This window comes from Monomorium pharaonis, chromosome 1 (genome assembly GCF_013373865.1).
Source record: "Monomorium pharaonis isolate MP-MQ-018 chromosome 1, ASM1337386v2, whole genome shotgun sequence".
Lineage (NCBI taxonomy): Eukaryota > Metazoa > Arthropoda > Insecta > Hymenoptera > Formicidae > Monomorium > Monomorium pharaonis.
Window position 1 is genome coordinate 32,807,480 of NC_050467.1, and position 10,936 is coordinate 32,818,415.

Genomic DNA, 10,936 nt, shown 5'->3' on the forward strand with positions numbered 1-10,936 from the left:
ATTGAAACTGAATTGTGCATAAAAAACAAGATGAATAAAAAAGTAAGATATCGTATTAAAAAATGTCGAATTGTAAAAAAAAAATGTATCCAAGAAATTGAACAAGTAAAAGGCATAATTACGAATTCATTTAATACACAAGTTATAACATCCAGCGCAATAGATGATCATGGTAAATATACGTTTTTCAAATGAAATAAAAGTAATATAAAATTTTGGAAGTTTTATAAACAAAGCATATTTTTACAGAGAACAGAGTTCGTGATGAAGTAATGGAAAATGTAGGTACATCTAATCTCGTATATGAAAGTGTATCAAATGGCACAGATAATTATGGTAAATATATTTTTAATAAGAATTAGAACGGTTTAATTTTCGAAAAAATTTAATAAAATTTGAACGACGATCGTGGATGAACGAATTAAGATAGTTTTTTTTTTAGTTTTTATACATAACTTTTAATACAATAGAGAACTTTTAATACTGTGATTGGCTGATGGCATCTTATGACAATACTTAAGATGATCTTAAATATAAGATCCGACTATGAATACCGGCCCTTGTGTATGTTTATTTGTTAATCCACAATCGTCATTCAAATTTCACTCAATTTTTGGAAGATGAATTTTGAGCCCTTTGTGTAAAATAATATCAAATTTTAAGAATATAAAAAATAAAATTATTTTTACAAACAACAGTAATGTGCTACAAGAAAGCGTTTTAGACTTCAGTGATCTCCAAAATTTAATTACAAATGACGATTGTGACAACCCTCAAACCTCGCAGTCTCTTGATCATCGTTTTTTGACAGAGGATATCGAAACAGATTCTTTGCAAAATAATGAGTGCTCTATAATCGATAATCTGCGTCGTTGGGCTGTTAATTGCAATATTAAACATAATCACCTGCAGCTATTACTGGATTTATTGAGACAAGACTTAATACCTACTTTGCCAAAATCTGCACAAGCTTTCCTGAGTACATATGAAGCAACATACGAAGTAATAAAAATGGACGATAAGAACGATCTACATCCAAATGGAGAATTTGTTTATTTTGGTTTGCAAACAGGTTTAAAACAACAAATCAACAAAAATTTCTCTCAAAATATTATTCAGCTTTTAATTAACGTGGACGGTATGCCTATATCTGCATCTGGAAGCAAATCTTTTTGGCCAATTCTTTGCAAAATTCATTACTATCCGGATATATACAAACCATTTATTGTCGCTATTTATTATGGTCAAAGCAAACCGCGATGTTTAGACAAATATCTGGAATCATTTATTTCAGAAATTAATAGTTTGCAACAAAATGGAATTTGTATACAAAATCGAAAGTATAAAGTTCAATTATTAGCATTTATTTGTGACACTCCAGCTCGGGCTTTTTTAAAATGCGTTAAAGGGCATGGCGGTTACAACGCGTGTGAACGTTGCACTATTGTTGGAGAATTGATCAGAATAGGAAAATCTACCAAAGTAATTTATCCTGATTTAGATTGTTTGGAACGTACAAAAGCATCATTTCTTGCTCAAGAAGATCGTGCTCATCATACTGGTATCTCGCCTCTGATTAATATAATTCCTGAAATAGATTTTGTAAAAATGTTTGTTTTAGATCATATGCATCTGTTTTTTAATGGAATTATGAAAAAATTAATAGATTTATGGATGAAGGGCCCATTGAATGTTAGACTATCCCGGCGACAAAAAATACAGATTTCAAAAAGTATTTTACATTTTACTCCTTATATTCTTATTGAATTTCAACGAAAACCGAGAGCAATTTTTGAATATTTAAAATGGAAAGCAACAGAATTAAGATTTTTTCTGTTATACTGTGGCCCAGTTGTTTTAAAAGGAATTCTTCCATCTAAATTATATGATCACTTTTTATTACTTCATGTTGCTTGCAGAATTTTATGTAGTGATGAATTCGCTATCATCCATAATGCAATTGCAAAGAAGTGTTTATTAGTATTTGTTAAGGCCATGCCACATTTGTACGGTCCGAACTCGCTAGTCATAAATGTACACAATTTATTACATGTAGCTGACGACGTGATAAACTTTAATTGTTCCTTAAGCAGAATAAGTTGTTTTCCATTCGAAAACAAACTTGGACAAATTAAACGTGTTCTTCGTACATCCAATAAACCTTTGGCGCAAGTGTGTCGCAGAATATATGAGCAAAATGTTGTGAACACAGATAAACCTTTCAATGAAAATCAAATACTTAAAGGATCAATTCATGATAATAAATTTTGGATACGTAAAATTCTGTGGAATGGCCTTACAATTACAACAAAACGGCGAGATAATACAGTGCTTTTAAATAATGGTACAATATTACGGAAATTTCTTCTATGTACTGTGATAAGCATAATACATCTCTTTCGAGCATTACAATTGAAGGTAGAATCTGGACAAAAAAGGAATCATTTTACAAATATCCATGCAACTCAAGTCTCTTAAATATATGGCGCTTTTCTACAGCATCATCTGGTACCAATGGCACACATTCATTAACATCCGTGGCAAATAAACTAGTTCAATTTCAATTGCCACTACGTAAACAGACTATTGTTATCGTTTCGTTTCTTCACTAATGTAGAAATCTTAATATATAAATTTTTACGAATAATTACAGTGTTCATATGTGTACACAAACATTTTTTATATATTAATTAATTAAATAACACTAAATGTAAATAAATGACACTTTACTAGAAAATTTTCTATGTCACTTATTTTGTTAGTAGATCAGCAGTATCTTTAAAATAATTTTTAAAGTCTTCATTAGTTTTACGTAAAATTTAATCAATTTTACGGCATCCTTAAAAGATCCTAAGGCCCCTATTAATTTTCTATATTGGAATCTTATTCTTTTAAATTCAAGACATCTTTAATAATACCTTATGAAACCCTTATTAGTTTTCCGTAATAAAATCTTACTTTGTAAATCTAAGACACCCTTAATAGTACTTTGTAAGGCCCTTACTAGCTTTTCGTAACAAAATCTTACTTAGTAAATCTAGGGCATCCTTAATAGTACCTTGTAAGGCTCTTATTAGTTTTCCGTAACAAAATCTTATTTTGTAAATCTAAGGCATCCTTAATAGTACCTTGTAAGGCCCTTATTAGCTTTTTGTAACAAAATCTTACTTAGTAAATCTAAGGCATCCGTAATAGTACCTTGTAAGGTCCTTATTAGCTTTTCGTAACAAAATCTTACTTAGTAAATCTAAGGCACCCGACTAGAAATTGGCCTGAGGTATCATGAGGACCTTATCGGGTAATTGTAAGGCATGCCTTACTAAGGCCAACCCGATTATGTTCTTATCATTACCTAATCGGGCTAACCGTAGCACAGGCGAAAGTAAAGTTAAATCATGTAATCTAATCAGGTCCTGATAAGGATTTATTGCACATGCCTTGTCAGAAAATGTTAATTACATATGCAAATTTTCATAGGGTTATATAAGCTGGCCCCGATCAGGACATGTAGTCCTGCCCTGACTTAAGATTGACTCGATATATATCATAAGGACCTTATCGGGTAATTGTAAGACATGCCTTACTAAGGCCATCCTTATTAGGTCCTTATCATTATCTAATCTGGCTAACCGTAGCACAGTCGAAAGTAAAATTAAATCATGTAAAATAATCAGGTCCTGATAAGGATTTATTGCACATGCCTTGTCAGAAAATGTTAATTACATATGCAAATTTTCATAGGGTTATATAAGCTGGCCCCGATCAGGACATATAGTCCTGCCCTGACTTAAGATTGACTCGATATATATCATGAGGACCTTATCGGGTAATTGTAAGGCATGCCTTACTAAGGCCATCCCTATTAGGTCCTTATCATTATCTAATCTGGCTAACCGTAGCACAGTCGAAAGTAAAATTAAATCATGTAAAATAATCAGGTCCTGATAAGGATTTATTGCACATGCCTTGTCAGAAAATGTTAATTACATATGCAAATTTTCATAGGATTATATAAGCAGGTCCCGATCAGGATATGTAGTTCTGCCCTGACTTAAGATCAGGGTAATAAAAATGCAAATTAAAAACTAATGCATTATTATTATTTTTTTAATAAATAATTATTTCTTTACTCATTAATTATTAAAAAAGTAATGCGTAATGAAAAAAATCGCATTACTTATTGAAAAAGTAATGCGTAATGAAAAAAATCGCATTACTTATTAAAAAATTAATGCGTAATAAAAAAAAACGCATTACTTATTAAAAAAGTAATTCGTAATAAAAAAAATCGCATTACTTTATTACAAAAGTAATGCGTAATGAAAAAAATCGCATTACTTATTATTATTACAAAAGTAATGCGTAATGAAAAAAATCGCATTACTTATTTCAAAAGTAATGCGTAATGAAAAAAATTGCATTACTTATTAAAAAAGTAATGCGTAATGAAAAAAATCGCATTACTTATTACAAAAGTAATGAGTAATGAAAAAAATCGCATTACTTATTAAGAAAGTAATGCGTAATTAAGGATCTTTGCATTAGTTAATAAAAAAATATTTTTAATGAAACCGTAATGCATTACAAAAAGTAATGCATTATTTAGAACCCTGCTTAAGATTGACTCGATATATATCATAAGGACCTTATCGGGTAATTTTTTTTTCCTGGTAAGGATTGCCTGATATTATCCTTAACACTAAAATAAACCAAATGTTGAATTAAATATTTTAAATTCTAATCTTATTTACAAGAGGCCAAATGTTTAATCGTTACAAGAAAAAGGTCCCGATATGTGGACGCACTGAGGAAAAAATTATATCGATATTCTAAGTGACTATCTCGATGCGTTTACTTCGTGAATGTCTGTCACCGTTAAGATTGCATGTTTTGACAGTTACATTTGATTAAGGTTATACTAGTGCAATATTATGGATCTATTTGATAGAAGATTAGCAAGAAAACGTGTTTTAACGCGTTTAAGAGTTCAAAAACATCGTATGCTTCGAAAAAAAAGTCGAAACGAAAATTCTGCGGAAAACAACATAACAGTGCCATCAAGTTGTACATCATCTGAAGAATCGGAATTGTTTCAAGTTGATAATTTTCAACAGCAAAATTATTTTGACAGTGACATACAGATCGAGTCAGCGATTGAAGTACAAAACAATTCTCATTTGGAAAACGAGACAAATATATCATTAGATAATGATGATACTGAGGAAAGTAATATTCGAGAAGACGTGTCAGAAGATGATTTAGATGTGTCAGAAAATGAGGTTGCAAATATTTCTTCAGTTTCATCAGGTTTGTCAGTCGAAGAAAAATCAAATAATATTATAAATGATCTTCGAGAATGGGCATTTCAATTTCCGCCACTTCCTCATTCTCGTTTAGATGGTTTGTTAAATATATTACGACTCATCTTACCTCAATTACCAAAAAGCTCTAAAACATTTTTACAAACTACAAGTGAAAATTATAAAATTGAGAAACTGGATGAAAATGATAATGGTTTATTTGTATATTTTGGTTTAACTTCACAGCTTGTAAAGTATCTTAATCCTGATTTACATTTAAATATAATAGAGTTGGTCATAAATGTAGATGGTTTGCCACTATTTAAGTCCAGTTCAATAAGTTTTTGGCCAATTTTATGCAAAATTTTTTATCAACCCGATGTTTATAAACCATATCCAGTTGCAATTTATTGTGGAAATCAAAAACCACAAAATATCCAAAAATATTTTGAAAAGTTTGTTGAAGAAATCAATCTACTCCAATCTGAAGGAGTAAATGTAAATAATAAAGTATTTCAAGTTCGTATTAAAGCTTTTATTTGTGATAGACCAGCTCGTTCATTTATAAAATGTATAAAAAATCATAATGGATTTTGGGCATGTGAACGTTGTTTAGTACGTGGCGAACGGTATAAAAATCGGACAATTTACCCAGAGGGTAATTATGAAATAAGAACGGATCGTTCCTTCAGAGAACAAGTAAATAGAGAACATCACAATGGAATATCTCCTTTAATTAATATTTACCCACCAATTGATATGATAAACAGTTTTCCACTTGATGCAATGCATCTCCTGTATTTAGGAGTTACGAAGAAACTATTAGAATGCTGGCTCGAAGGTACAGAGGACAAACGATATATTAAAAAATTATCGTACAATTCAAAAACACAATTATCTTCTTTGTTAATAAAAATTCAACAATACATCCCAGAGGAATTCCAAAGAACAACTCGATCTCTTTCAGAATTTAAAATTTAAGGCTACTGAATATCATTTTCTTTTATTGTATATTGGACCAATCATTTTTAAAAAAATTTTACCGAAAGATATATATAAACATTTTATGATTTTTCACGCTGCTATTCGGATTTTGTCGGGAAAAGACACAGCACTAAAATACTATACGCATGCCTGAAACTTATTAAAAAAATTTGTACATCTCACAGCAAAATTTTATGGAAAGAAATTTTTAATTGGCAACATCCACAATCTACTGCACATTGCGGATGATGTATCATTTATGCAATGTCCTCTATCTGACATTACATCATTTTCATTCGAAAATGCATTAGGAAAAATGAAGAAATTATTACGTAATGGCAATAAACCTTTATCGCAAATATGCCGTCGTTACAATGAAATATCTGATATTCATCAAGCACAATCAAATGTATCATCTGAAATTAAAGTTCTCAAATCAAGCTGTCAAAATTCAGGAAAAATAAATATTAAAAAATTAAAATATAAAGATGTGCTCTTAACAACAAAATCACCTAATAACACAGTTTTACTTTTTAATGGAAGTATAATGCAAATTAATAATATTTATTTTTCGGAGAATCAAACGGATATGGAACACATAGAGATTTGTGGTGATATTTAAAAAAAAAAGAAATCTATGTATAATCATCCATGTGATTCAAAATATTTATCAGCGTGGTCTGTAACGAAAAGGTATGGAAGGATTGGCACATATAAAGTAAATAAAATACAGAAAAAAATGATAAATATAAATCTCAGTGTAGTCGAGAAAGAAAAAATTTATGTATTAGGACTATTACATATGTAAAGAAACAAGTTAAACAATTAAGTTAAATTTACAATTTAAACATTTTGCTTTATGGACTTGAGACGTCACTGAGCGCTCGGCATATATTTCCTTAACAACCACATGTTTATAAAAACGTACTTTTATATATATCATGCCACGTCTGTCGCATTGTAAATAACATAATAGAAATAATTAGAAATTCTTACATTTTTGCATTCTTTCAAGGTAAGTCTTGATTAAAATTTTAAAAAATTGTTTATATTATTTTATTTCCCATTAAAAATTCATGAGTTATATAAAAATATTTTTACAATTGCAGATGAGTAATGATTATAAATACAGATTAATTGAATTTAAAGGCATAAGAAATAATATTAAAAGTGTTGACATTGTGCCAAAAGAATGGATTATGTGGGATAATAAAAGAAATAAATATTTCTGTCATTTTATGCCACGGCCTTATAATAAGGAAAGATTAACTAAATTAAGAAATTTAGTAGTAAATTGTCAACCACCGGATTATTCATGGCCGAAATATATTGTGCAGTCACGGGGAAAAGCAAGTAAATTAAAAAAAAGTTTTAATGTTTACACACACACAAACACACACACACACACACACGAAACTTTGTATCATATTTATATTTATACATTGAGAAAAAAATAAGTAAAATAACATTTTTTTCCAAATAATTGTTATATAAAAAAACGGAGATAATAATTGTTTTACAACTCAAATAATTTAACAAATCATAAAAAACGCTTGTAAAATGAATGCTGGTTGGATTACGTTTATTAAATGTACGTTTATTATATAGGAACGTATTCTGAAGCAGAGGAAAAATTAAAAAAATTAAATCTCCAGCAATACGTCCTTACAACGGACAGTGAGTTAGATGTTGGGAGTAAATCGAGAAACAATTTCGAACAAATAAAATCTAAAAAAATAACTGATGAAAATCAACAATTATTTTCGAAAGAAATTCATGATAAATCCTTTTTTCAAGAAAATGTATCCGAATCATCAGACGATTCAGAAAAAGTTAATAATTTATCCCAAAATTCAAATAAAAAACGTTTAATGGATAAAACATCGCCAACTTTAAAAAGAATAAAATATATAGAAAATAATTGGGAGCATAAAGGTAACTAGACAATTGATTAAAAATTAATTAGATAATATTAAAATTAAATAAATTATAAATAAATAATTATAAATAATAATATAAATAATAATAATATTATTATTATAAATAATTTTGAACAAATATATTGTACTTTTCAGAAAAAAAAAATTATAAATCACATATTTCTCAAGAAAATGTGCCTGAATCTTCATCATCAGACGATTCAGAAAAATCAGAAGAATCTAATAATTTATTTCCAAAGAAAGGTAATTTATAAAAAAGTAACATGGCATCTTGCTCTGACTAATTACTTTATTCATATTTTAAACATCTAGTTTTTTCATAAACTTTTAGAAAATTCTGGGAAAAAAGTGGAAAAACGATTTAAAAAAATAGAAAATGAACTGGCACTTATTAAAGGATCGATTTTAAATTTAACGGTAGACGTTGAAAACATTTTGGCCATTTTGAAAACCCATAGAGCTCAAACAAAATCTTCGTCAGAAGATGAAGAGGACGAACAAGATGTTATGCAATTCCCGTGCAATAATATGGATCAATTTGATCAATTTAATGAAAAATTAAAAACAAATAAAAAATTCAAAAAAAAAATTGTAAGTACATACGCATACACTCACACATTTATAAATAATAACTAATAAATAACTAATAAATAACAAATATGCATAAACAAATAATATAAATAAATATAAATAAATAAATAATAATAAATAACAACCATAATAAACATAAATAAATTAAAAAATAGTAAAAAATAATAAATGATAAATATATATATATGTATAAATAAAAAATGTATAAAGCAAAATGTTATTATTTTTCATTTTTTAAGAAATTGTTGCATATCTTTGAATTGTCAAAGAAGACATTGATAGTTTTTCTTTATAAACGGTAGATTTTTTAAATAAATAAAAAGTGTGTATAATAATAATGTATTTCTTACAAAAAAACTTATATTTCAGATTTATCTTATAAAACGTTCAATTGATGAACGCCGTGCATTATCCCGTAATATTGGGACTGTAATGCGTAAATATATGTCCCAAGATGTTGCCAAAAATTATACCGCTATCAAACAAGTAGCCGGTAAAAAGGTTTTTAAAGAAACGGAATTTCATAAATGTTTAGAAGATGTGTTTATTACAATTATGATTTTTTAATATAATAATTTTGGAAATTAATGTTTATATTTATAAATATTTGTTATCTTTGTACATTAGATGCTGTATTATCGCGATTTAAAAAAAGCAAGCAAATTATATTAGATGAAAAACAATTTAAAGGAGCTGTACAGAGCGTGTTAAATAATGTAAAGGATTGGAATGGGAAACGGACGGAACGTAGAAAAAATGAAAATTTAAACAATAACATAGAAGAGCAAAATGAAGAGCAAAATGAAGAGCAAAATAATGATAGTAATACCTCTGAAGAGGAAAATAATATTAATTATGAATAAAAAAAACAATTACAATGTCATATAATATTTTCATAGTATTTAAATATTAAAATTTAATTATAAATTTATAATAATATAATACATGTTTTTTTAATGTTATTAAACAGTTAATAAATGTTAATAAATATAATAAATTATATAATAAAAATAATAAATATTTTATTTAATATAATAATACATTTAAGTATATTTTACTAATAACAGAGGCACACACAAAAAAAAGTAGTTAGTCCGGCGGACCAGACTAGTCAATCCTTATGTTATTTTGACCCGCTGAATCCGAATCCAAGATAGAATTGCTGAATTGGATACGGATTCAGTGGGTCAAAATACATAAGGATTGACTAGTCTGGTCCGCTGGACCAACCACTTTTTTTGTGTGGGTCTGTATAATGTATTCATATAAGGTCCTGTGCAAATTGCCTATTACATGACCTTATCTATTTTCCTTACAAGTACCTTGTACATTTTCCTATTCATGACCTTATATATTTTCCTTATAAGTACCTTGTACACTTTTCTATCCATGACCTTATATATTTTCCTTATAAGCACCTTGTACATTTTCCTATCCATGACCTTATATACTTACCTTATAAAGACCTTGCAGGGAAACAGCGTTACATGCTTACTCGGGTCCCGGTAAGGCAATAGTATCAGGCCCTGACAACTAAATCAGGCCAACATTATAGGGACCTTATCGGGACCTTATTTTAATTTCTAGTCGGGCATCCTTAATAATACCTTGTAAGGCTCTTATTAGTTTTCCGTAACAAAATCTTACTCAGTAAGTTTAAGACATCCTTAATAATACCTTGTAAGGCTCTTATTAGTTTTCCGTAACAAAATCTTACTCAGTAAGCTTAAGGCATCCTTAATAACACCTTGTAAGGCCCTTGTTAATTTTCCATAACAAAATCTTACTTAGTAAATCTAAGGCATCCTTAATAACACCTTATAAGGCCCTTGTTAATTTTCTATAACAAAATCTTACTCAGTAAATCTAAGGCATCCTTAATAACACCTTATAAGGCCCTTGTTAATTTTCTATAACAAAATCTTACTCAGTAAGTTTAAGACATCCTTAATAACACCTTGTAAGGCCCTTTTTAGTTTTCCATAACAAAATCTTACTTAGTAAATCTAAGGCATCCTTAATAACACCTTATAAGGCCCTTGTTAATTTTCCATAACAAAATCTTACTCAGTAAATCTAAGGCATCCTTAATAATACCTTATAAGGCCCTTGTTAATTTTC